Source organism: Athene cunicularia, assembly GCF_003259725.1.
Source record: "Athene cunicularia isolate RWA chromosome 1 unlocalized genomic scaffold, athCun1 chr1_part2, whole genome shotgun sequence".
NCBI lineage: Eukaryota > Metazoa > Chordata > Aves > Strigiformes > Strigidae > Athene > Athene cunicularia.
Genome location: NW_020799092.1, coordinates 29,135,783 through 29,161,139, shown reverse-complemented (window position 1 = coordinate 29,161,139; position 25,357 = coordinate 29,135,783). Strand labels below are relative to the sequence as shown.

Genomic DNA, 25,357 nt, shown 5'->3' with positions numbered 1-25,357 from the left:
GCAGTCAGCCATCCAGCCTCAGCGGCCGAGGCCGGGCTGTGCCCCACGGCACGGGGACACTGCGTCGCATGGTGTGCCTCTGGCACCTGGCGGGGTGTGCAGCTGCATTCGTGGTACTGCTGCAACATTGGGATACTGCCGGCGGTGTTGGGGTGGCAGAAACATCTGGGAGTGGCTGGCTGCGGGATGGGGTGAGTCCCAGGGCTGCCCTGTGGCGTTGCCCATCTGGTTGGCTTGCCCCACTGCCAGGGCAGCCCTGCGCTGGCGGGCACTGGGGCTGGGTGGCCTTGCTGGCCACTGGCTGGTAGTGCCAGCTACAGGAGTATTTTGCTATGCAGTGACCAGGGCGTTGTGAATGTGGGTGGATCTGGCTGTTGCTTAGACTGGTGAAAGTGTCTGTGTGCTGTCTAGACTAAGCGTTCCACCCACGGCAGCTGATGGCACTCACATACCCCGAGGGCAGTAACAGCATCCTCAGCCGGTTCCTTGGGGAACTTAAAGGATGATTAATCCTTCCCCCCTTTCAAGACTTCACACAAATTAACAAAGCGTATTGATGATGTGGTTGCATAGACGGGTGGGTGTTATGTGAAAGGAGCAGTAACAGGTCTGTGGTAGGTGCAGACACTTCTACAGCAGCAGCATCCTGCTTGCTTTTCCCCCATTTGCAGTATTGTTTGAGAGAGTCCCTTTGGTGAACAGCTGTGAAGCTTTAAATGCAACGTGGAGATGAAAAGATTGGGATTTGTTTTTAGGGTGGTGCTGGTAAACTTCCTGTTTGGTGGTGGAGCTAATTCTGCAGGTTCTGGCTCCATTGTTGTGACTGGGTCCAAGGTGAACTTAAGAAAAATGTTTTGTTTGAACAGGCTTTCCTTTCTGTTTTATCCAAAGGGAAAAATCTGTTAAGAGCCTGGTCTGTTGTTCTGATTACAGAGGGAGTTTCTGAATGGGACCTAAATCCATAACTACTGCACATCCTTATCTGTGCAACACAGTGTTTTCCAGGTCAGTATCTAGGGTTTCAGACTCTTTTGTTGTGATATGCAGTCTTATATCTGCATACGCAGAAGTGTTTGATCATAAATGTGTCAGTGTGGTGAAAGGCATTTCTCTGGGGATCACTTTGAGTGTCATGGCTGAGGATCAGCAGTTGCTCAGTTTGCAGCAAGCTCTTGACCTGTTGTTGGAAGGAGGGTGAAGTGCAGGTTTGTTCGATCAGCCATGTATTGCAAGCTGTAGTGCCTGGGGAGGGTAGAGAGGAGGCACTGATTACCTGCAAGGCCTGCCAGGGATGAGGCTTCCATGTAAACTGCTTAGAGGACGAGGGGAACATCTTGTAGCTCAGCATGATAATTGCGAGGATGGAGTCTCACCATGTCCCCAGAGAGCTTTGTGTCGGAGCAAAATCACAGCATGCCCTCAGAGAGTGCCTCCTTTTGTTCAGGGTGATGGCAGTGGTAGCTGGAAATGTTTTTCCTTTTGGACCTGGTTGGGAGGCTGTCCCTCTGTTGCTTGCACACTATATAGTGGTATATGTTTACTTCCTTAATTGCAGAAGTACTAAAGGAAGACCTGGAGTTCAAAGCTGCCTCCTGCAAGGAGCCTCTGTGCTGTTGTCTGTATCTGAAATCTGTTTCTGTTTTCTTTAGCTTCTTGCTCTCAGACCTTGTTGTACTTAAAACTCCCCCTTGCCTCCCCACTATTCCAAGGAATTTTACGAATAAATCAATAGCTCTCTAGTTATGACAGCAAAATGAAAAAGGCTGTAACGTCTCCATAGCTACCTAAAAAGTACTTGTAAAATGCCGGTAGAAGAGAGTGCCCTACAATTATCCCATACATTCCTTGCGTGTGGACTGAAAATTGCTTGCATTAGTTAAGTATTCACTGCACACTTGTTCAGTGAGAAATGTTTGGTTACTGCAATGCATTTTTGTTCCTTTAACCCTGTGAAATGAAAAAATTTGTTTTACGTTGAAAACTAACCGACCTGAACTCTCAGTAGATGAACTGATGGTAAACATACCAGCTTAATCCAGCTTGTTTTGTTTCTCGTGTTTCATGTAGCATCTGAAAAGTGACAGCTTGTGGCAAATTAGCCAGGGTGAGACTACAAAAAGATTGAATTATTCCTGTTTGAACAGTTCCCAGCATGCGAGCACTTGCTGCTCGGTTTGTACATCGTCTGCGTCTTGGATTAGCCTGCCAGAGCTGCTGTCATTGAGGTGAAGGTAAATAACCTCCAACTGGAAATCTTGCCTTTGATGTAAATGGTAATTTATTCATCAGTGAAAATATCAGAGATATGATGAATAAAAGTAGTGGTTGCTGTATGTTTGAGTTTATTGCAACAAGTGTCTCACCCTGTTCTGTTTCTGTGAAGAGAAACTGACACATTGTCCTGTGAAGTCACTTTGCTCCTAGTGAAACCCAGTGCTGGTATGAAAATGCAGTTGTCTAAAACATAGGTGAGGTCATGCTTGGTGTGTCTGTGCGTTACACTACTCCATTCACTTTGGGCTGTGGCGTAAAAATAACAGGCTGCGGAGTTAGGTCTGTGGTGTTCAGGCAAGGCTAAACTTCCTGTCAACCATGTGTAAATACACAAGTTGAAACAAGATCATGTTTCTGTAGAGAGTTGCCTTGATATACTGATGTATCACAAAACCTCTTTCAGAGGGGAGGGACTAAAGGGGGTAGGGAAGTTACATCATGTGTGGCAATAGTTTAGGGTTAGCTACTAGGTTGTTTAGGACAGTGTATCCTGCTGGGCTGCTGATGCTACATTGGAATTTGGCTGTGATACTGCAGTTAATTCCTCTTCTTACTAAACATGCTGCGTATTTTTTCTAGGGCTGCAGTAATTAGGGCCTGGCTTTACTGCTGCACGTGGTGAAGAACAACTTTTCCCTTCCTTAGATCCAGCTGTGTTCATGTAGCTCCTGCAGAGTGTGCATTTAGGAACAAGATGGGCTGTCTGTTCTTTGGTGTTAAAAGGAAGAAATGGGACCCCACTGCCTTTTCTCTGAACCTTACTGGGTTACTGTCTCTTTACCCTAAGACATTGGACTGTTTGTGGGTAAGATGTTTGCTGTAAGCAGAGCGAGAAATAAGTGCAGTGCATGAATTACCTCCTAGAGGCAATGAAAGTCCCACTTTTGGTTCTAGTTGAGACCTCAGCTTTGCATTGTTGACTTGCCATCTTTTTCTGGAAAGAGAGAGGTTAATGGGGATGGAGATCCAGTGATAGCCCACAGGAGATGCCTTAGTTGTCCCTTTTATATGGGCGAGCTGTGAGGGAGATAGCTGATGAAGGGAGGAGGACATCTTGGTACTGCCCTGCCCTGTGTGGAGGGGCTGGTGGGGTCTCTGCTGCTGAAGTCTTCATGGGTAAAAGTGAGGGGCAAGGAAACAGGCCCACCAGGGGTTGTAGACTGGGCTGGGCTGGTGGGGGTAGAGGTTGCCTTGTTGGGTGGTGAGAGCTCTTCCAGAGTCAGCTGCCACAGAGCAACTGACCCTGCTGGATTGAGGAGTTAGAAATTGCAGAGTTGAGGATACAACAGCACAGTCCAAAGTACTGTCACTTGACATAAAAATAACAAAAAAGGCTCTCCCAAGCTTTGAAGGTTTGGATTGGATGTGCTCAGCTAGCTGGCCTTCCTGCGTGGCAGCTGTCTTGCCAAGCCTACATTGCTGTGCCACTGCCTGGCTGGAACCAGTGTCCCCTGTCCTGTTGGCCCCTTCTGAGAACGGTGGAGAGGATGAGTGGCCTTGGCCGCTGAAGTGTGTGTGTCCCTCAGTCCCTCCACGGGCCCTGTTGGCCCTTGTTGCTCCTTACATGTGCTGCTGCCCGCGGTGGGCTCTGTCCTCTAAACGCATGCCCCTGCCGGCTGTACCACAGCCTGCAGTCTCCCACGGGCACACGAGGAAATTCAGATCACCATAATTTATGTGGTGTCCTTTCTTTAATCCTTAATGTCTTGCTTGTGCTGCAAAGCTTTTGAGTCAGAGGTTTTCCCTCCTGTATCTAGAGCCTCATGCCTGGATCTAGTTGATGTTTATACAGAAGTGTGAGGGCAGCCAGAGGTTCTCCAGGGTATGATAGAAGCCATACATGAAATTAAGCCAGATTAAACTGTGTTACTTTTTCTGTGATAAACAGGAGGCAACAGCACAGACTTAACATATTGCATAGCTTTGAGACTATGAAGAATGAGAAGTGAATCCTCCTCTAAAAGTTGGCTGTGCCTGTATGAGGCTTGATGAAGTTTTGAGACAAGCCAGTACACCAAGCTTGCTGTGTAGGCGTTTGCGAGAAACAAGGCAGATTTATGGGAGAGGACTGTGGGTACAGGAAGGCAGAGGGATGCTGGAGATGAAGTCAAGTAGCTGAACAAAACACGAGCCCGCTCAGGGTGAATTTGTGATTGTGGACCTGCATGCTTCTCCCTATGGAGGAGGGAGAGGTCAGGTTCCATGTCCTGCTAATGTGGGCCAAACTGGAGCTGGTTCTCCTACATGAGGGGATTTTGCATGCCGTTCTGGTATGCCTGCTTCCTCCTCATGCTCCGCAGTGACAGAGTGTGGCAGGGATGTGGAAATCAGGGAAGACAATCTGGTTAGGGCAGCGTTTGAGTGGGTGGGCGACAGCCCCGTTCTTGCTGCGGAGCCTCTTGTGGAGGTCGGGGAATGCTTGGGCTTGGTTGGTGGCCAAACTGTCAACGGGGAGCTTGGCACTTCCCATGACAGTGGGAAAATGTGTTGCTGGGGCTTGCTCTGGCCCTCATCCCTTTTTCCCAGCACTGGGGTATGGGTATAGTGGACTTCCCAGCAGTGATGGCATTGAGGACAGCCCCAGAGGCTGGGATGGTTGTCTTTGGACGGAGTCGGAGTCATCTCCCAGAGGCTTGGAGCTTTCCTGGCTTGTGCCTTTGGAGTGGGCACAATTCTCCCGGTGAGGTTTTTAGGCTTTGTGAAGAACAAAAAACATATATGCTTTGAGAGGTATGTCAGCAGTGGAGGCAAGAGGACCAGTGTAATTCTACAGGCCCGTTTACTCCAGGCTTGAACAGTCAGAGTGCCGAGAAGCTCGGGAGGGTTTGCAGCACCACGTTCTCGCAGGGCTGGGAGTGGGGAGGGGTAGATACCACCTCCAGGGGAGAGCAGCACCTGCATGGCCTGGCTGCCTCTCCTACCTGTGCAGAGATTGTGTTGATGTGGTGGACGTAAGTAGGTAGCTTGCAGCCTTTCTGCAGAGCTGTGGTGGCTGAGGAGAGGCAGTTTCTGAGCAACATGCTAATTCTTATCTGTGATCCTGTGCACTAATAATGCCTGTATTGGAGAAAAGGAGCAATTCTGTATTCTGGCATTTAGTTGCTCATGTTGATTTTTTTAGAAGCATGTTGTTTAGGAATAAAGGATGGAGGAAATACTGCTGGTGGTGAGGAAGGAACTTTCCAACCCTGCACTTGTGGGTCCCTTCTTCCCATGGATTGTATGCTCGGCACTGGGACCGTATTAACTAGTAGTGTTTGGATTTTCAGAGAAGAGACTTCCTCCGGAGACTTCCTGTTGTAATTCACATCTGTGAAGCTGAATGCAGATGATGCTTGTCAGGCTGCGAAAATTCTTGTCCAGCTGTGTATGTACAGAGGGGGAGAGATGTTATTCAGGCATCTGCAAAGACAACTTTATAAAAATAGGCTAAAGCCCCTGAATCTGGGAGCAAAAGTAGTTGTCCCAGAAGTCTTACTTGATGCATCTTTCTTTTTCTTTTTTCCCCCTTAAGGAATATTTGTTTGGAATATGTTCCATGTCTCAGCATTTGCACAAAAGCTGCTTGTGCTCATGCTGGATCTGCTGCTGGGTGGATGGGACCAGACTGAGCGCTGTGTGTAGCTTTACCACTTTTTCCTTCTCAGGCTGGGATACGTTGCCTCCCTTGTTTTCACTGCTTTCCTCTATCCTGCTTTTTATCTGTCTTTCTACTTTTGGATCTTGAGCTCCTCTGAGACGAGGCTGCCTGACTGCATAGCACACAGAGCCCTTGTGGCATATGAGGGCAGACAGTGCAGCTGAGCAGGAGCGACACTTTTCAGGGAGGCGCAGGTGATCAGGCAGCATGTGGAGAGGTCAGTATCTGGAAGGAAGAGCTTTCCTGTGGTTCAGCCTGCTGCCTCTGGCTGTGTTTTTGTCCCTGGGCTGCTTTGTTGTTTCAAGTCTGCTCTGTACCTTGTTGTCGTCTGTCTTTCTCTGCATCTCTTCCCCTTGTTCCTCTTGCATGCCTCCTCTGAGATGACCTGTACTGAGGACTCCCTGCCAAAACCCCATGCAGGTTTTGGGGGGAGCCACCAGGCTTCATCTTTCACAGGGCTGGGGCCTCCAGCAGTGCAGAGCTGGCTTCACTTTAGGAAAACAGAATAAAGCAGATCAGTATTAGCTTGCCTGAACAGAGTCGATCCTGGCTGCGGCTCAGTTGGATTGTGTTAGCTGGTACCCAGAGACTTCCAGATTTTAAGGTTGTGGAGCAGCTTAGCTTGTGAACAGAGTGAGCGGTTGCTTGGCTGTGCTCTCGTAATAGTTTTCTGTTCATTGACTGCATCACTGGAGTAGTACAAGGTGATGTTATATTTCTGGACAAAGCTTTGAACAAGATCTTCTGTCAAAGCATTTGATAAACCACTTACTGTAATGCAGAATGCTGGTCTGTTTTTGCAAATTGAATTTTTGGAGACCTCTTACGATTATTAAAAGATGCTTTGTGCTAATTTAATTTCCTGTGAATGACACAAGCTGGATGATTCAAAGAAAGAAAGTAAACACTTAATCCATGTAAAAGCAAAATTTCCTTACCAGTGCATATGCAATACTTAAATGCTTCCAATGGCACCATGTGCAGGGAGGAAGTGTAAAAATAGACATGAAAAAGCAGTACTTCAAAATTTGTCAATTTTGAAGAAAGCATTTAGTTGTTGGGGAACTGAGTAATGAAAAAGTCAAAGCAAGAATGGAGAAAGCATTGATTTAACATCTTCTCAGGGTGATGGGAAATTTTTTCCTCATTGTATTTTAAATGAGTTTAAAACTATGTTCCAGACAGCTTGTGAACAGTCAAGATTCAGCAGTGGTTTTGTGAGCAGAAGGGCTATTATTTTGGCTTTCTGACTGGGTTCCAACTCAAGAGATCGTGCTTCAAGGTGAAATGTCTCCTTGTTCTAGGCAAGCATAACTGTTGCCTCTGCCCCTATTCCACAGGGACCTGCAACTTCACCCCTTTTTTTTTCCTGCTGACATCCTTCAGAACTGAGTTATGCTCATAGTGATCTTGCCCATGTATATTGGGCTTGATACCAGCTTGTGCTAGTGATAAAGGAAGGGCTTGTGTGACCAAAATACTGAATGATGTTCTTGCCACCCCTCCCCTGGTGAGTATCCGAGGAGAAGAGCTTGTGGAGAGAGCTGGTCCCGGCTGTGTATCCTGGTGGAGCTGGACTCTCTTGATGAGTCAAGCTCAAGTGATCTTAGGCATCCTTTGAAGGAAGGATATTGCTCTGGTTAGCAGTAGCTGTGCTTGCAGGATGCCAATGGGTCTGAATGCTCTGCTATACTTATATATAGCACTAAACTTTTAAAACAAATATGTACATGCAAATATTTTTATGTACAAATATATGGATGCACACACACAGAAGAGGTGTGAATTTGTCCACAGGGTATGGTGGTGGTGTACTTGTACACGTGGTAGGGGGAAGATAGTGGGGGAAACCTGGAGGACTTAGGGATCCCTGAGTGTTGGCTGCCTGCACTGGTGCTTAGGTATTGCTTAAATGTGCTTAATCAGACTTTTGCCTGTGTCTCTTGCCAACTCAAGTTAAAAGCGCTATGCTCAAATTAAAGGTGTAGATGGGAGGTCACGTTGGGGACAGTGCTTGAGTTAATTTTTCAATATAGACAAACTCTGCTAATTAGTCTGTTTATAAAGTCCTGCAGCTGTTTAGCGTTCTTGCTCTGTCCCTTTCTTTCCCTGTACCCTGCCCTCCTGCTGCAATGCTGTTCAAAGTCCATCTCGCCTCACAAGTGGCTCCTATCAATAATACATCAAGTGATGTTCCCCGGGCTGTGTGTGCATTATAAAATGTATGGTGTGTATAGCTGCTTGTATCATTTCCAAATGCTTTTTATAATAAGAAGCATGCTGATACAGCATGGTTGGTTCATCATGAACTGATTTACTACTTAGTAATATTTCTCTTACAAATACCCATCCTGCCTGAAGCTGGGAGTGTGAATGGCACACACGTGTTATCTAGCTGGCATTCTCCAGACTGTGTGTTGTTAAAGAGCTTTTCTGTCTCCTGATGCTGCTGCAGACTCTGCTCCGAAGGAGTCCTGAGAGAAGCCTGCTACGGTGTATGAGCTTGAGTGGGGGCCCTTGGCGGGACTGCTCCGTAGATCAGCAGTCCTCCACCCCTGTGCCCACAGTATCTTTCAGTTCGTCTTCCCACCCCGGTGTAATGCTTTTCTGAGTTGAGTGCTCTGCGTGGGCAGCGTGGGTGTACTGAGCTGTTCCGAGGCAGTGACCTTCCTTGTGTCCCAAACTGAACACTGCAGGTCACAGGCAGTACAGCTGTGTCCCTTGGAATCTCCGAAATTCCTTAAAAGGATCTCCTGAGAATAAAAGGTCTTATTTTCTTGGTGGTTTTTTCCTTCCAACCCCCCCCACCCCCGTGCGAATAATTTGGCATTTGTTCACTGTTTTCTCCCTTTCTAAAAAGACTAGGGAAATAATGGGGGTTTTGTTTTTTCTTTCTGAACTGAGTTTGCTATAGTATCTGTAGGGCAAATAAATGTCCTATTTGCTTCTTCTTGACATAGGAATACCTTTCATTTGAGAGAAACCATAAATCCAAAATAACAAAAATTATAGTTTGACCTTTATTAGATAGGAAAATAGTGATGTAATGAAACAGCTACTGGGAGGACCAGTGAGAAAAATCATATGGGCCTTTATTTGTAATTTTCCTGGCTCTGCTTTCCAGAAAGCCTTGCACTTTGCCCAAATTAGCTCCTAGCCATCGCAGCTATAATGCAACATGGGGCTTTTAGTTTGCATTGACATAGGCACTGGCCTGGATGATCAGCCCCATTGAATTTAGACCAAGCAAAGCTGGAGGGATGGCATGTGAGGGGTTGTGACGGCCCATGTGGTGGGTGCCCATGGGAGCTGCTTGCCGGATGTGAGTGCCTGCAACACAGCCCTTCTCCTTCCCTGGCTGGGCAGGGTGGAGTGGGGAGCGGTGGGATGGCCATGTGGCAGGGGGAGCATCTCCCTCCAGCCCAGGTCAGAGGCCACCTCATCAGGGTGGGCTCTCAGCAGGCCACATGGCCCCTCTCTCTTCCTTTGGTCTTCCTCCCTTTTGCCACCCCACCTTGCCCCTTCAGAGCATCTCGGGGCTAATCGCAGCTGCTTGGGGACCAAATGGCTTCAGCTCCTGAATCAGTGGGTACATGTACGTCTGGATCATACTCCCTCAGGGTTTGTGACTAGACTAAATCTTCCAACTATAAAGGATGTGTGACTGACATGAAAGGAATCGGAAAACATTCAAAAATCATTTAGACCTACCCTGGCACTGTCTTCCTCTGCTTTCATGATGTGCAAGTACAAGCATCAGAACTTGGCTTTCTGGGACTAACCCAGCCTTGGCTTGAGGAGATGGATATTTAGGCGGTGCTCCATTAAGTCAGTGCTGTAACCCTGTAAAAAAAGTGCCCTTTGAATCAAAACTGGCTTCTTTATGTTCAGACAGAGAAAATGCTCAGTGTTAGCCTGGGTTAGCAGACCCTCCTGTTGATCTCGTTCAGTGCTTTCTTACTTTCGTGACTTTACAGCGCTGTTGGGTCATGCCTTGTTTTGGCTCTTTGGTTTGCATGGTTGCCATGCAGGAAATCCAGCTGCAATCCTCAAACTGCTGCAAATCTGATGGAGAATGTTGTTTTAAAGTGCTCTACTTAAGCTTGAGGAGACTTCAGTGGCTCGCTGACCCTATGAAATGACACTGAGGTGGGTTATGTGAAGTTCAGCCTTCAAAACCATTTCATGGACCCTTGTATGTTTGTTTGGTTTTTGTCTGTGCTAACAAAGCTTAGTTTTACCTCTGTATCAGCATCCTTGTATGGAGGATCAAAGATTACCTGTGCATTTATTAGAGCTGACTTCACAGTGTTGGATTTGCATAGTCTTAACAATGTTACAGCGTGCAATTTTAATTAAAAGTAGTAGAGCTCTTGGATAGGAAGTTAAAACTTTTGATTGTTAATAGAGTACAATTAAGTTTCTCAGTACCTAGCTAGTAATTGCACAAAACTCACTGCAGTGTGGAAAGACTGTTTGAAACAGAAGCATAGAGATATGTAGAAGGTTTTGCCAATACTGACTGCCTGAATTGTTCTACTCTTCAAAAACAATTTTCTCCCTTTTGTTTTAAATAGTAATATTTTTCTTGTTCAGAGTTTGTAACTATAACCTATTCCTTTGCTCGGGGAGGATGATTTTAAACAGCTAAAGCAGTGAAGTTTGTGTGTCATGAGATGCCGTGAGCCAGTGATTGATTTTCCCTTCCTTGGTGAGCGTTTACAGACATTGTGAGGGCTCAACAAGGATTTGGACTCAGAAGTAAAAAACAATCTGTCGTGAACACTCTTGTATTACAGGGAAGTCCAGATACAGATCTGTATTCCCTATTTTTGACTTGCTTGTAGGGAGTGGTAGTCACTGCAGGACAGTGATTATTTCAGCAGTGACGTTTTCAGCATCTGGCATATTTATTGTCTAACAAAATGTTGAAAAAGCTATAGTGAGATTAGCCTTTGAAGTCTGGATTGCATGCACAGGACTGTAGTTTTAGCATAGAGTAACAGCTCTGGATTTAGTCTGTCTTTTCTTGCTTTCTCTGAGGGAAAACAATATGGTAAAGAGATGTGCTGGAGCCCCTGAAGGAGCTGGCAGCAGAGCCCTGAACCTGAAGCCGGTGGTTTGCCAGACCACGATGCAGTGTAATTACCAGCTAGCATTGCTGCAACTCCAGGGCGAGCAGCGGCCGACCAAGATCTGCATCGCTCTCCTGCTGTGTGTAGGGGTGTCTGTCCTGCTCTCCTTTCCTGTGCTTGTCTTACACAGACGTGACTCGGAGCATCGGGTAAACTCCATTTACCCTGATCTAAGTGGAGAGTTGAATTCTTCAGCGCTCTCTGGGTTTTCTTTTTTTTTTTTTAAGGAAGGAAGTTAATGGATTTCTTTTGGCAAGAAATGTCAAGTAAACTCAAAAGATGTAAGGCTCCCTAAATTACTCATCTTTTCCACACAAAACCTGATGAAACATGGGGTTTCTCTCAGACATTTTCTCATGACCCAACGTATCTGGCTTCATACAGAACATTTGAAAGACACTTTTGGGAAGGAGAGCCATGGAATAAACAGCAAATGAAATCACTTTACAGCTCTGTCTCATTTGTATTACCAGGGGAAGAGGAGAGCAATTACTTCTTGGCAAATCAGGCTACATAAAGAAATTCTATATAAAGATTATATGTGCCCTAATGAGTAAGAAGCGGTGATGGCAAGCAGAGGGGAAATGTATTATCACCAGCTGCACTGCTGCCATGTATCTGAGGGTTATGTGGTTTAATGAGTCCAGCAGGACTTGCGGTAAGATGTCTTAATAATTTTGTCTTGAAGCAGGTGATCTCTCAGGCTGTGGGTCCCCAGATTGCATAGGGAAGGGGGAAAAAATCCTGAATTAAAAAAGAATCTGGTGTTGTGTGTTGACAGCCCTGTGCTTGAGACATGTTTCTCTGCAGAAGAGAGCTAGCTGGCTTCTCCATGCTGCAAGCTGTTCAGCGCTGCACACACGGCTCATACAGATCCTCTCAATCTGTCGTCTTCTCTGCAATTCATTTCTCACATTCTTCTGGTTCGTCTAGATCACCCTCTGTAGAGCATTGCATTTCTGTAGTCCTGTGTGATGCTCTTCTTGACTTGTAGTCTCTTAAATTCAGGTCTCTGCAAGTTTGGCATCTGCTAGACCTTGTCTTTGCCAGGGTTAGAGATGTGCTGTATACCTAAGCAGTGTACAGGATAGTAAATGAAGAATGAATGGGATGTGAAAGTTGTGTTGCAGCTCAGGGGGTTTTGTGGAAATCAAAGTGAAATGGCCTTTGGCTCTTTTTGGGTCGGTGCTCCTATTTCTAATGAAGATCTTAATGACTGACTGCTTGCAATCGCAGAAGCACTTAAGGTAGCCACTGTACTGGGGTGCAAATTCAGAACAATTTACCTGTATTCTTACGTCTTCCTTCGTACTCTACACTGTAAACCTCAATGTTTTTGCAAGTGATGACTTGCACTGTAGGTAAAACAGGAGCTTTATTTTAGTATTTGGTCAAGTATGGAGCCTATTTTTTCCCCTCCACAAATTTATAGGATTCTTAGGGGATATTTTAGGCTAAAATGAACTGAGGCAGAAATATGCTGTCACCTGAAAGCCTTTTCTCTGACACTGTCATTGAAGTAATCTCTCATATTGTCTGTGGAGGGGGCTGTAACGAGAGTAAATCACCAGGTGTGTAACAGGGTTGGGTTGGATTGCAGAAGAGGAGAGGTATGATGGTGACTTTTCCTGAAAAGACCTTGTCTGCTTCTCCATTGTTTCCACCATCTCTTCCATGGAGAAGCAACATGTGTTTCTAGGCATGGCTGGAGGGGGTGGACTCTGCAGCCTTCCAGTGAAAGTCTTAGGATTCGCCCAGCCCTTCTGCGCAGGGCTGCGTCTCCCTGTGCTCCACCACCTCTCAGAAAATGCTCCCGAAGATGGTCCTTTCCCCACTTTACATGGTGGAAAATAATCAGATAAAATGATGTGGAAGTCTTTTTGCTGTGACTGAAATTTTACACAGCAGTTAAAATCTGTTTTGTGAAATTGCTGGATTGTAGGAACATCCTTATGTGGGATGTTTCATAGAGACATGCTTGTGTAGGATGTATGTGGCTTCTAATATTAACTGTTCCTCATGGGAAAGATGGTTATTAGGTGATTTCTAAATGAAGATACAACACAGTACATACTGAATGATGACCTTAGTTCCCCCCAGCATCTTGTAAGTTGTTCATTCACATCCAACTTCCATTTTGGAGTCTAAGCAAGGTTTGCCTCTTTCTTTGAAAAAACAAGCAACCTCCCTTCCACAAAACCAACCAACCAATTAAATGTAAAATATTTATTTATTCATATTTCATGTGAAATATGAAACTAGCTTTCATTGAACTAGTTTCTGCTTGGCTGCTGTGGTGGTTAGGGCTGCTTGTTCTTCCATGAGAGAGAACACTGTGTGGGTGAAGTGGGAGCATTAATAGGGCCAAGTGAGTGGAAAGCTTGTAGGTGAAGATTGAGTTTTCTGGGGTCAGATATGCCCACCTGGGTCTGTTTCAGGCTCTGCTATGATGCATTTCGCAGTCATAATTCATTGTGATTTAAGGCTTATTGGTTCTGTTGGATGCCTTTACTTTTGTGCTCAGGCTCTGTCTTGTTCCCAGCCCCATTTTTTTGAAGCTCCATCCATAAACCTCCCCACCTTGCTCTTGACACACTGCGGTGCTTGGCTCAGAGCCCTGGGTATAGGTGCCAGCGCCCTGCTATTAATAAGAGGAGCCAGGCTGTCACAGCTGGAGAGAGGGCATCTCATCACAGGACAGAGCCAGTGTTCCTGACAGGACCAGCATCTTCTCCATGCTGCTGTCAGAACACGTGTTGCTCTTGACCTGGGTGACTGCTGCAGCAGTAGAGCTGTTCAGGCTGTTGTGGCTCTGCAGCCCTGCTTCCCACAGAGCCTTCTGGCTGTGGTTGCACAGGGCTTCAGTCCGAGGGCTGGATAAAATGCCCACTGACAGGTGGGCTGCCATTGCAGGTGTGCATATTAAGACCATGGAGAGCCTGGGTGGAAGCCAGTGCTGGTGGCTTTTTAAATTGTTGTGTAATTGGTCTGAACTTGAAGTGATGGTTTTGCGTCTTGTCGTTTATCCCATGAGTCTTTTGCTTTGCCTGCATATTTTTTGTGTCTTGAACTGGATGCTTGGTATTTTCCCTGAGAGAAAAACTGTTTTTTCTGTTTTTGCAAGATGCTGACCTCTTTAAAGGAGAGAGACTGAAAGCTAATGAAGATTTTCCTTTGAGGATAATGCTCTGTGATTGTTAGTGAAAGGATATTTGATGTTGTGGCAGAATCCTTACTCCTTAAATCAAGTGCTATAATAGGTTGGTTATAAAGAAGAATCTTGAATAAAATAAAACTAAACCAGAAAGGCTTATGAGGGCGTGGGAAAGAGATATTTGCATTCTGCTTTCATGGTACAGAAGTGTTTGTTTCTAAGATCTAAGGCAAATAAAAACCTCCTGCTGTCTCTCTGCTAACTGCTAAGCACAGAGAGGGCGTGGAGAGAGCCGAACTCACTACCAGTGGCTGTGGGACTTGCTGTGTGGTTGCTTAGCCCTGGCTGGGGGTGGATGCCCATCCCAGCTCTGCAAGATGCTCTCCTTGCCTGTCTCAGCTGCTTGGCACCTCTCAGGGTAGTCCTTGCTTGTTTCTGGCCCTCAGCCTTCCACTTCTGTGAAGTAGGGATAATCTGATCGTACTTCTCATCCTCTAATAGCTGTCCAGGTTTATGATACTGAGTGTTCCTTTGGGCAAAAGCAACCCACATAGGTTGCAAGTGATCTCAATTTGGCTTGTAAGCTTTTGTTCCCTTTGTGTTGTTTGGTTATCTTCCAGCAGTGCCTCAGGGTTGCTTCCATTCCCTAACAAGAGCGTCCTGGGAAGTGGTGTGCGTTTCTCCTTTCCTGGGATGAAGAGGAAGGTGGCTGCAATTCATAGGTGACAGTTCTGGAGGGGATTTTAATTTTTATTGCAGCTGTGGTGCAGGTGGATTGAGGTGGGTCTAGTCTGCCCCAGCTGTTCTGAAGCATGAGCTCGTTTGCTGCTGTGCTGCTCCTGTACTGACTGCCAGCTGAAGGTACGGTCCATTTGTGGACCCATTAGCATCCAGCGTTGTTTGTGGGTAGCTGAAGATAAAACACAGCTTGTAAACAACTAGGCCAGGATGTGATGGGAGAAAGGTGTGTTGTGAGCTTTTCAGGGGCTGGAAGGAGGGCAAAAAAAGGAAGTGTTTGTGCTGGTGGGTATGGAGATGTCAAAGAGCTGCCAGCAACTATCCCTCGGGGAGCAGAGTTGACAAAACCTAGTTCCTTATGATTTCATTTCCCCTGCATGAGTTGGCCTTCTGTCTACTATAACCTGTGATCCTTCTCTTTGGACCTCTTCATTTTCGCTGTTCCTTATCTCCAGATGATCTTTTCCCTCCCTTCTGGCTTGGTCTGTGGTTCCTCTCCAGTGTGTCTCACATTGGCCACCCAAGAGTCAACATGAGCACTGGATGCCCATGTGCAGATGCTGATGGAGTGGCTGGCTGCTGGGCCATACAAAGCAGGGCATTGTTGACTTACTGCAGCAGAGTTTGACTCCATGTGAGGCTGATTTGTGTATGTCTCCTCTACCTGCATACTCATTTCTCCCAAAGATGTAAGAATGTGACACCTATTCAGATCTCTTTGCCTTCTGCCAAATGTGGTCTAAATTGACTAGTGAGTTGAAAACTTAATAGGGTGAGGACTGACAAACAACACTACTACATAAACTTAATTTCCTTTAGAATCCAGGCCAAAAATGTGTGGTGAGGGTTTTATTCTGCAATCATGTGCTTTAAAACTATGTTGAACAATGAGATTAGTAGAAATGGTGTTTTCAGGATTATTTGCAGTGCATATGAAAACATGATAGCTGAATCCTGTTGTGTGCATGTATATTAGCATGTAATCAATTCAGAAGGGCTGAAATGACTGAAGTGTCTGCCTGGAGAAAGAGCAAAATAAATGTATAAACTTGTGAAGCTGGTGAAGCATTTAGTTACGTTGATCTTAATTTCTAGGGTTTTTAACTCTAATCTTGTGGCTGCCTCTTCTTAACAATGAAAAGCATTTTCTTCCTTTTCCTGATCAGTGCTTTTGGTTTTTGCTGTTTGCATAGCTTCCTCCTCACTTCTCAGCTCTGGAAATACAGAGCTTGGATATGTGCTCCTCAGTAACAGGATTTTTTAAGTCTGTGGTGTTGGAGCTATTTAAGTTCCTTCTAGGAATGGCAAATATTGCTGTAACTGAACTTCAAAGTGAAGGATGTCAGTAACAATTCAGGATAATTGAAGGGTGGGCATCTTCCTGGAAAATGTTATGGCGAACCTTATGTGTGAGCCTGATCCCTTTTTGTTATGGAATGTCTTGTGCTTTATTTCTAGTAGAGTTGGGAAGGATGACAGAAACCAGTGTGTGGCAACACCAGCCAGATAAAGATGATGAACAACACTGATAAGGCAGCACTTTTTGCATTTGACAGAGCATGCCAAGGTTGAAGGTATACCATAAACCTCCAGCCAAGAGGCACATGGAGGCTTTTCTTGGCTCTTTTGCATGTGTAGAAGAGTAAGATCGAAGTGGTGCCTGTGAGAGAGAAAACACTTTGATAATCTTTTTGTGTTAGTTTAGTGATAGCAGTGTTGCAGCCCATTGTGATCATCTCACCCTAAAAAAACTAGTCTCCTCTAATGAAACTCTTGTAGTTTCTTGACTTCCAGAATGAGGGCTGCTTAAGACTCCCAACTGGTTACTGATATTTACACAAGGACAGAAGTGATGCCTGAAGATGGCTGGCTACTCTGTGTGCTCTGGCTTGCCATGTGATTAACAAGATCAGTGGCTTTAGTTGCCTTGGTGTCAGCAAACTTGACATAATTATGAAAGAGGCAGAATACTGACAAGACCAGTATTTGGTGGTGTGAAATTCGTGGAGATTGAATTCTCTCATATCTGATTGCACAGACTTCTTACCACACAACTTCCATAACATGGGTGCTGGGGGCATGAGATCTTCAGTTAAGTTTGTAAAATAACCTTCCATGTCTTGTAGTCACTTCTACATCTTCCATCAACTGACATCTGCATTTTCACAGATGATAAACTGCATATAACCTGCTTCTTTGACTTGTAGAATTAAAGCACTAGCTGACAGAAGCTGCATGGAGTGGCACTCCTAATTCAGAGATAGACTCAGTGATTAATATAGAATTAGTCATAGATTAGTCATAAATTTTTTCCTTGCATAAATCATGTCTTGTTTCACTTAGAATCTGATAAGTTAGTGAACTGAAAGCTTTTATTTAAACCTGCAGTTTGTTCTTGCTACTGATCTTGCAAGTACTTCATTAAATGGTCTGTCTGATGTTATTCTTCTCTGACTCAGATTATTTATAATATTTTATTACAATTTCAGAAAGTGTTTCTTTGCTGTGGCAGTTGGCAGTGTTGTCTGTATCCTCCAGTGCTGGTAATGTTGATTCAGTGACATTTGTGCTTGCACATTGTTCAAATATACTGTTTTGTGGTAGGAAATGCTGTTGTATGAGATGCCAGCTGCTTGGGTCACTGGAGTTAATAATGTGGTTAGTTTTACTCAGGTCCCTTTAGTTTTTGCTTCAGGTTTCTGTGTGTGCAATTTTGGATCAAAACTTGATTTTTTTAAGCTCAAAGCTGGCACTTGCAGGATGGGCAAGTACTGTTTCGAGTTTCAGCTGTGGGTGTAGTAATATCCAAAACCAGACTGGTTTGTTAGTGTGAATGCTGTGTGGTTTTTGTCTGTGTCAAAAGATGTGCAGTCTTTTAGAAGTCAAAAATAAAGGTAAGGGCTAAAGCATCTGTGTTTTATGTGTTTGTCTAACTGCAACTCGGCTGTCAATAAGAGGTATGTGGTCTGCAGCAATGGAAAAAATATATTCAGGGACAGGATGATTTAACTGCAAGAGAGATTGCTTATTGGTGGGTGATACTTGGTGTGGATAGATTATATATACAAATATGGGAAAATTACTCAAACTGCAGCCCTGATTGCTTCCGCTCAGGTTCAAACCAGCTTTTGCCCAAAGACATTTTACAAAAAAATTGTATCATTAGCATACCAGTGTAAAAGACATGTGTCAGTGACTTTTTCCGTGGAAAACCAGTAGATCCCCAAATCATTCAAGTGTTTCTACATTGCTTTGCTTCTTGGCTTTAAATCTTCCACTCCCCTTTTCAAGGCAAGATAACTGGACACAACCAGTCTGCACGGGTGACTTCCTGGAAGTATATGTGTTATTAATTTTCCTTCATAAATTTTTTTAGTCATTATATCTAGTAGCTATTGGTTCATTCTTTACAGAGAAAAAAATTTGAAGGAAAAATGGACTGTTAACACAGACTAAAGGCAGACCATGCAAACATCAAATATTTGTCTCAAGCAAGAATCTTCTCACTGTAAGCTTTAAAAAGAACAAAACAAAACTGCTCAGCATAAGCTAGGTATTACCATTGGAAAGGGTGGAAGTGTATGGCCAAGTTCTGAAAGAAGTAGTTTCTAATATATATAGAAGAGGGGGAAGCCAAATATATGAGATTGCAGAAATAGCCGTGCATGTCTTGACAAGGAGCTGTGTCTGTGTGGGATCCTCTGGGCTGCCTCTGTGTACACTTGTGAGAAGCCATGGCTTGGCTGAGCTCCTGCAAGCTGGGCTTTGGCAAAGAGGTGCCATGGCTGCGGGTGGAGGGTGACTTGGAAGAAGCCGAGCACTCACTCTTGTTTTGTTGCCCAGAGGGGGGTGTGTCGCAGACAAGGGGCAAGCAGAGGAGGCTTCTTGGCAGAGGAGGCTTCCTGCCACCTCTTCTGGCAGACAAGCTGTGGAAAGGGGTCAGAAGAGATCCAAGTGATCCTACCTTGAGAAAGCAGAGGCTTGTGCGTCCCTGCTGTGAAGGGAGGAGAGGTCAGGATGTGCGCAGAGCTGCAGACTGTCAGGGAGGCACCTGCTGTTGTCAGATGTTTCCTGGAGAGGCAGCCATGCCTGCTTCGAGCTCTTGGTGTTACAGGTAGCGTCCGCTCCTATTGCAGGCCAGAGCAGCTTGTCTTGGACCTTCAGCATGGGCTTCAGGAAACACTCCTGATCTGGGCCCTTGCCAGCCACAGCCCCTCTGCCCTGGTCCCTCCTTCCTGTGTGACTTATTGGTGCTGAAAAGCTCCATTTCCCAGGTGACTTGCCAGCTAGTCTGACCATGTCCTTAAGGTGTAAATGGTCCAGTTACAAAATATGATAACTGAGCTGGACTGGTCCTTGTGTTCAGCTCAGGCTTGTGAGTGTGTGAGTGTGCAGGAAGCTTATGTGTAGCTCATGGAGTGCCTTGGGGTCAGAGAGGGTGGTGGGAAATACTTAAACACAAACTTCTTTGAGTCCTGTTGCCTGTGGAATGTATCGCCCCATTTTCTTTTAAAAATGTTGGAAGAATTTTGGAGTAGCTTTTTAATTGAAACACAAACACGTGAAGCAAGTGTGTGGGAAGGAGGAGTAAATTGAATTGGGCTGTGACTACTCCCATGTTGGAGAGTAATTTTGTAGCTTTTAGTAGAGAGGAGGGGCTCTATCAGAAATGATTAGGCAAAGCAGATCTCCATTTTTATCTAGTAAAGAACAGACATAAACTAAATTATTTGCTTGTAGTACTCCTGCATTCTTCCAAAAATGTTCCTGAAACAAAGCTTCTCGTAGGCACAAAGCAAAGAAATAGTGCTGCAGCTTGCTTGTTAAGCTGTGCCCCTAAACATAATGAAACATGAATTTTTCAGGTCTTTAGGCACAGGACTGTGTCCTGTTTAAATTCATAGTGTGTAATTGCAAGCAATCGTGCTTCTTGAATTTGAAAAGGAATGGGTGGCAATTATAGAAAACCTTTAATTGGCAAGGTAAAATACTATTGCTGAACGTGCAAGATTGTAGGATTAGAGGATTAGGAGTTGTGTTTTCTTCCTGGTTAAGGGATTATAGTCTGGAAAGGGCAAAAAAATTTCATGTTGCCCACCTCTCTTCTGTCTGTCTTGAAGTACTTTTTTTTTTTTTTTTTCTTTTTTTCCCCGGGGATACTGGAAAGGTTCCTCCAGGGCATCTGTATTTTGTGATGTTCTCTGTATGAAAGCAAAAACCCAATTAACTTTTATCTCACCTGGCTTGCCTAGTCCTGCACTTCTTAAATGATTATTCCTAAAACCTGGCTCTTGATTATCAGTGTGGTTTTCTTGGAGGTTGTTTTTTTTGATACTGGAGTTGAACTTAGATTGAACTCAGTGGAGACCTTAGCTCTTGCTGTTGAGGCTGGAGACCTCTCGTCCCCCACGCCTGGCTGCCTCTGTTGCCCTCTGGTCAGAGCTTTGTGGCACATTTATCTTGTGTGATGTAAGAGCAGCTATTCCCTCGGTTGCCATTCTTGGATGATAATTTACCCTTCCAGCTAAACTAGAAAAACTCCACCCTTTCCAAGAAGTCCAACAAGTTCCAGTTTTCACCCAGCATCCCTGAGCTACACTGGGGGCTTCCAACCTTCTCCACAGCCTGATGCAGGTCCCAGGGTAAAGCCCCTTGGATCTCTGTGTCCTGTGCCCTGTTCAGCCAGGAGAAATACTGAGGTGAACATCACAGCCAGCCATATAGGAATTACTTTTGAAAACAGTTTTCAAAAGAGAGATTTCCTTAGCTGTAGGATTGGAGGGAGTCTGAGATTTCTGGGGAAGTTCATTAGTAAAAATTAAATTGAGTTTGAGGAAGGAAGGAAGGAAGGAAGTGGGGGGGAGTGGAAATGTAGACCACTTCCCTAGCAGCCTTTGAAACAAACAGTCCTTGTGGTGGCAGCTCATAAGGTAAGGGTTAAGGCAGTTTCATTCACTTTTGGGAAATGCATGTGAGCGTTCCCTCCCTCGTTCAAGTGGCCGTACAGCTTGCCTGAGGTGTGGGCTGTGCGTGTGTGACTGACTCTGAGAAGGAAATGACTAAACTTTGTCAAACCACAGTAACAAAGAACATCTTTCATTTACTAAAATAGTCATGGTAGAGAGTCTTGGGAATAGCTGTGGTGCTGCCAGTGCCCATGCCGGGAAGAGGAGATCAGTTGGAGATCAGCACTTGTGGGGAGCGCAACTGTCCCATCCTTAAAGACAGTGTTGAAGGAGGGAGACAGACCTAGCAGCAACCAGGAGGGAGCTTCATTCTGAAAAGCTGCTGGGACCTTCCAGCACTGGAAATGCTTTCTGTGGTGGAGAAGGTGATGAAGAAATTCGGGCAGGACCATTGACTGCCTCTGAAGCGGGTGTCAGGAGGGGCAGACCAGCTGTGGCAGCAGGCAGCCGGCTGGCCAGCCCCACGCAGTGAAGGCACAGTGTCAGGATCCCAGAGGCGCTGGGCTCCACACCTCCTTCTGCTACCGACTGCTGCCTGTGGGTCCTGGCAGCCCAGGCAGTGGGGATCCCAAAGAGCCTGTCAACTTGTGGGCCTTGTCTACCTCAGCTGGAGTTGGGTATTTGGAATAAAGGGGAGAAACTCTGTATAATTATAGGTTTTCCATTTCAGCCCTTGGTATTACTTTAAGCAGACTTTAAATAACACTGTTAACTTTTTTCCCCTAGCTTTGTGGTTTCATCCACAGCATTCTGCAGTACCCTTTACAGAAACCTCAAATATTTTTTTTTTTTCCCCTGCCTACCATGTTTTGTCTCTTTTTCCATCTGACAGATGTTTTTTTTCCTGTGTTGTACAGGGCTCAGTACATAATTATTCTGTTGAAATCGCCTGAAGCCCCAATCCTGTGGCAGAGTCTGCTTGCACAGATTCATATATCCCTGTCATTTGTGTTCAGTGTGATTTGTTGGGTGGTTTTTTTTGTTTTTGTTTTTTCTTCCTTCCCCCCGGTGTTTTTGTTCAATCCAGTCAAAAAACTGCTCTGAGAAGCAATGATCACCCAATCATTTGTGTGCCCTGAGACCATCATCTATTACAGCTTTTTAGTATCTAGACCTGAAATGCATATGTGTGTGTGTGTGTGTGTGTGTGTGTGTGTGTGTTGCTTGTCTCCCAGTCATGCATGGGCTGAATTCTCTCTGTTCTGGTATACACCTTCTGGATATTTGCCGCTGGTCTTTTGTCCCAAGTCAACAACTAGTTACTCTGTGTCTCTGTAGTCCTCTTTTTTTTTTTTTTTTTTAATGAGCCGATTCTTTGCTTTCCGATCATGTTGCTTGCTTGTCCTAAACTTCTGTAACTTTGGCAAGATCTGTTCTTGTTCTTGGCATGATTTTCATTTGGAGAGCAGCATCTCGGCATGCTGGCACAGGTGGAGATAAGATAGACTGGAGTGTTCCTGGTTGTTTCAATCCTCCTACCCTCTGTATTTTACTAAGCACTCATACATGACTTACGGATTCTTAAATCTCTTCTAATGGGAGCTCATGGAATTGCCTAGGTTTAGAAGTTCTTTATTGTTCGCCTGGGTTTTATTCACTAAACTTCCCTTCTGCATTTCAAATTCAAAGTTTACCCAGAGTCTTCTCCCAGAACAATTTTGTCAAACTTCCCACACCAAATAGCTTTTGGAGTATCCATGACTAAAACTTTCTGTCAAGCCACAGTAAACAGAGAACATCTTTGATTTACGAAAACAGTCATAGTAAAGAGACTCAGGAGTAGCTGTTGGGAACAAGCTGTAGGGTTGGTTTGGTGCTGTTATCTCTAGACGCTCAGTGCTGCAGGTTGCTTGGTGGGGATTTTTGGACGTTGTAATAGTGAGAAGGAAGCCTTGCGAGGCATCATTCACCTTCGTTTTGTGTGTGTATGATCAACTGGGGAGGTGAAGGGCAGGCACAGGCTAGCTGTATAATGTAGAAATACTGGGAGATAGTGTTACTGGGTATTATTTGGAATAAACAGGCTTATTTCTCTTTTTTATATCAGTTGTCATACTTCAGTCTCTTGATATTGGCTTTTTAAAAATGCTGTTATGTATGTCATCCACTGTGCTTCCTGTGTCACCATAAACTTTTATAAGATACCACTACTAAGTCACCTCAGACTTCATGGTGATTGATTAAATTCTTTATTTCTCTCTTTTCAGTGTCAGAAGTTTATACAGATCAGTAGTGTTTGCTCAAGAGTGACAGTGGAGATCAGCATTTAAGTCCACTCCTCTGGGTGAGTAATCTAACCCACAACATTGCTGATGTCTATTATCTACATATCTGCTGGTTTTGTTGCTTGATACCTTACATAACAGCTTCTTTAGGCTTTCACTTCAAATGTCATTAAAATTATGCTATACAGAGCTTCCAGCAGGAGTTGAAGAATGTCATGCTGCTTCTGTTTGTGTAGACATCCATTTATTTGGTATATTTTAAAGGATAGCCATCCCTTAACACAGTGTGAGCTGCTGTTAAGATTCAGGGAGGCTTTCCACATTTTAAAGACAGTGGATTTGGAATTATTATACGGACTCTGGCAGAGTATTGAAGTATATTTTGATTATCCAAGAAATAAAACTGAAATGACCATTGGAGCTGTTCTGTGCCATATGATGGGCTCCAGCAGTGCCAGCACTCCAGTACCAGCCCCACTGTGGCCTGCGTGATGCAGCCGTGCGGTTATTCTGACTCAGCACATCTATGGCAATGTGCAGAGAAACTGCTAAGAGCTTTCAGATTACTGGGGCAAGTTTATGTGAAAATCACATTTAGCAAAATAGACTTATCCGTTGTATTATTAGGCCTTGGAAATGGCCCAGTTTAGTTGACTTCATTTTGCATTTGGTCTAGGCTGATTTGATCCAAGTAGCCTAGTGCATGTCAGAGCTTGTAGTCTTGTTTTGGGAATGGTTATTCCTTATCTACTTTGTTTTGGATATTGCAGTATGATCTAGCATGATTTAGGATCCTAAATGCCAGCTGGAGAGCTGCGTGGAATTGCTGCATCTGTGCTTCAGTCACACACCCCGTGGCTGGGATGTGCTCGCCCCATAACACCACAGCTGAGTCCCTGGCTGCTTGCTGGGTCTCTCCTGACTCAGGCTGCTGCACTCCTTCACACTCTGTATAACCGCTTGCCCAGACCAGCGTCTCCTAGCATGCTGCATCCTTTGCCTTGGCTTGCTGCCCTTCAGCTGCTCTCGCCTCTGAATTGCTCATCCTTGCCTTATCCCTGGTTGAGAAGTGTGCTATCTGTTTGTACCGACCTCTCTGAGGTGTGGTGTTGCTCTGCCGGAGAAGCAAGCGTACGCCCCTTCCTGTGATACATCTGCAGAAGGCACATCTGGTCACTTATTTGTTCACCTGTTTAGGGCCCTTGAAAGTGTCTACATCAGCTGTCAGCTTCTGTCCCACAGCTGCACTGGGCTTCTCTGCTGCTGTCTTTGTGCTTCATAATGTGTGTCTCCCCACTCCATTCCGGCTGGGACTTGCCTTTTTGTCTATGCTTTCTGTGGCAGATGGGCTGCATCCCTCTCCTGTGCTCCTGCATGCCCTGACGTTACCTGCATCGCCCTGGGGCTGGCTGTTGTGGTCAGCACCAGCTGCTGTTCCTCACAGAGAGGAGCCTGTGGCCCAAGTGGGTGCTTGCCTTGTGCCCACAGATTTGCTGACAGTCACTGGGCTCTGGAAGGGGCAGCAAGCCCCCCCCCCCCTCTGCTGCTGGGGACCACTGGTGTGCTGCCGCCCAGGGCTCAGGGCTGTCTTGGCTTTGGTTCTTACTGCTCCCTAGTGCTGTCCTGCATCCCTAGACTCCCTGCAGGCCCACAGTATGTGAGGACTGGTGTCTCATTTGAAATGTTATTTCCCTTCTTTTGCTCCCTTTTCCTTGCCATAGTCTTTGGAACACCTCTTTTTGGATCTCTGACCCTTCCCACACTAAACTGTGTGTGAGCTCTCTGGGATTCACAGGCTGCCCGAGGTCTTGCACTGGACCTGGAAAGAAGTGGATGTTGCTCCTTGTTTGTCAGGAACCCCAAACTCCCGTGTCAAATGCTTTTATTCCCGAGGTTTTTAGTCAGACTGGTTCCAGGAGTGGTTATCCCCTATTGTCTCCCATCCCGGTCATGTTTCTTCAGTTTTATTGCTGCTTATCAGAGTTGCTGGGATTTACAGTCCAGCTGCATTAGAGTTGGTTGTGGCTGTAAAAACATCATTAAAAGTCCGATGTTGGCTGGCATCCACGTTCTGCAGGATGTGTGTTTGGAGACTTACCATCTGCTGGCATCACTGTGCTAATGTCTTGCCTTCTCTGGAAGTTTCTACCTAAAGAGATTAGCATCTCCTGATATTCTTGCTGGTTTCCCTTCTCCAGGAACAGCAGAAGTTTTGGGACCTAAAT

General features: G+C 45.3%; 1 protein-coding gene across 6 annotated transcripts in view; it reads left to right on the top strand.

Moving 5' to 3' along the window:
- Positions 1-25,357, top strand: part of PPFIBP1 (PPFIA binding protein 1) — a 112,155-nt gene that overhangs the window by 7,228 nt on the left and 79,570 nt on the right. For all 6 annotated transcript variants that reach the window (XM_026861707.1, XM_026861733.1, XM_026861752.1 and 3 more), the window contains exon 2: positions 23,115-23,191. The gene's annotated coding sequence lies outside the window, so the exon portion shown is untranslated. The remainder of the gene's footprint in view (positions 1-23,114; positions 23,192-25,357) is intronic.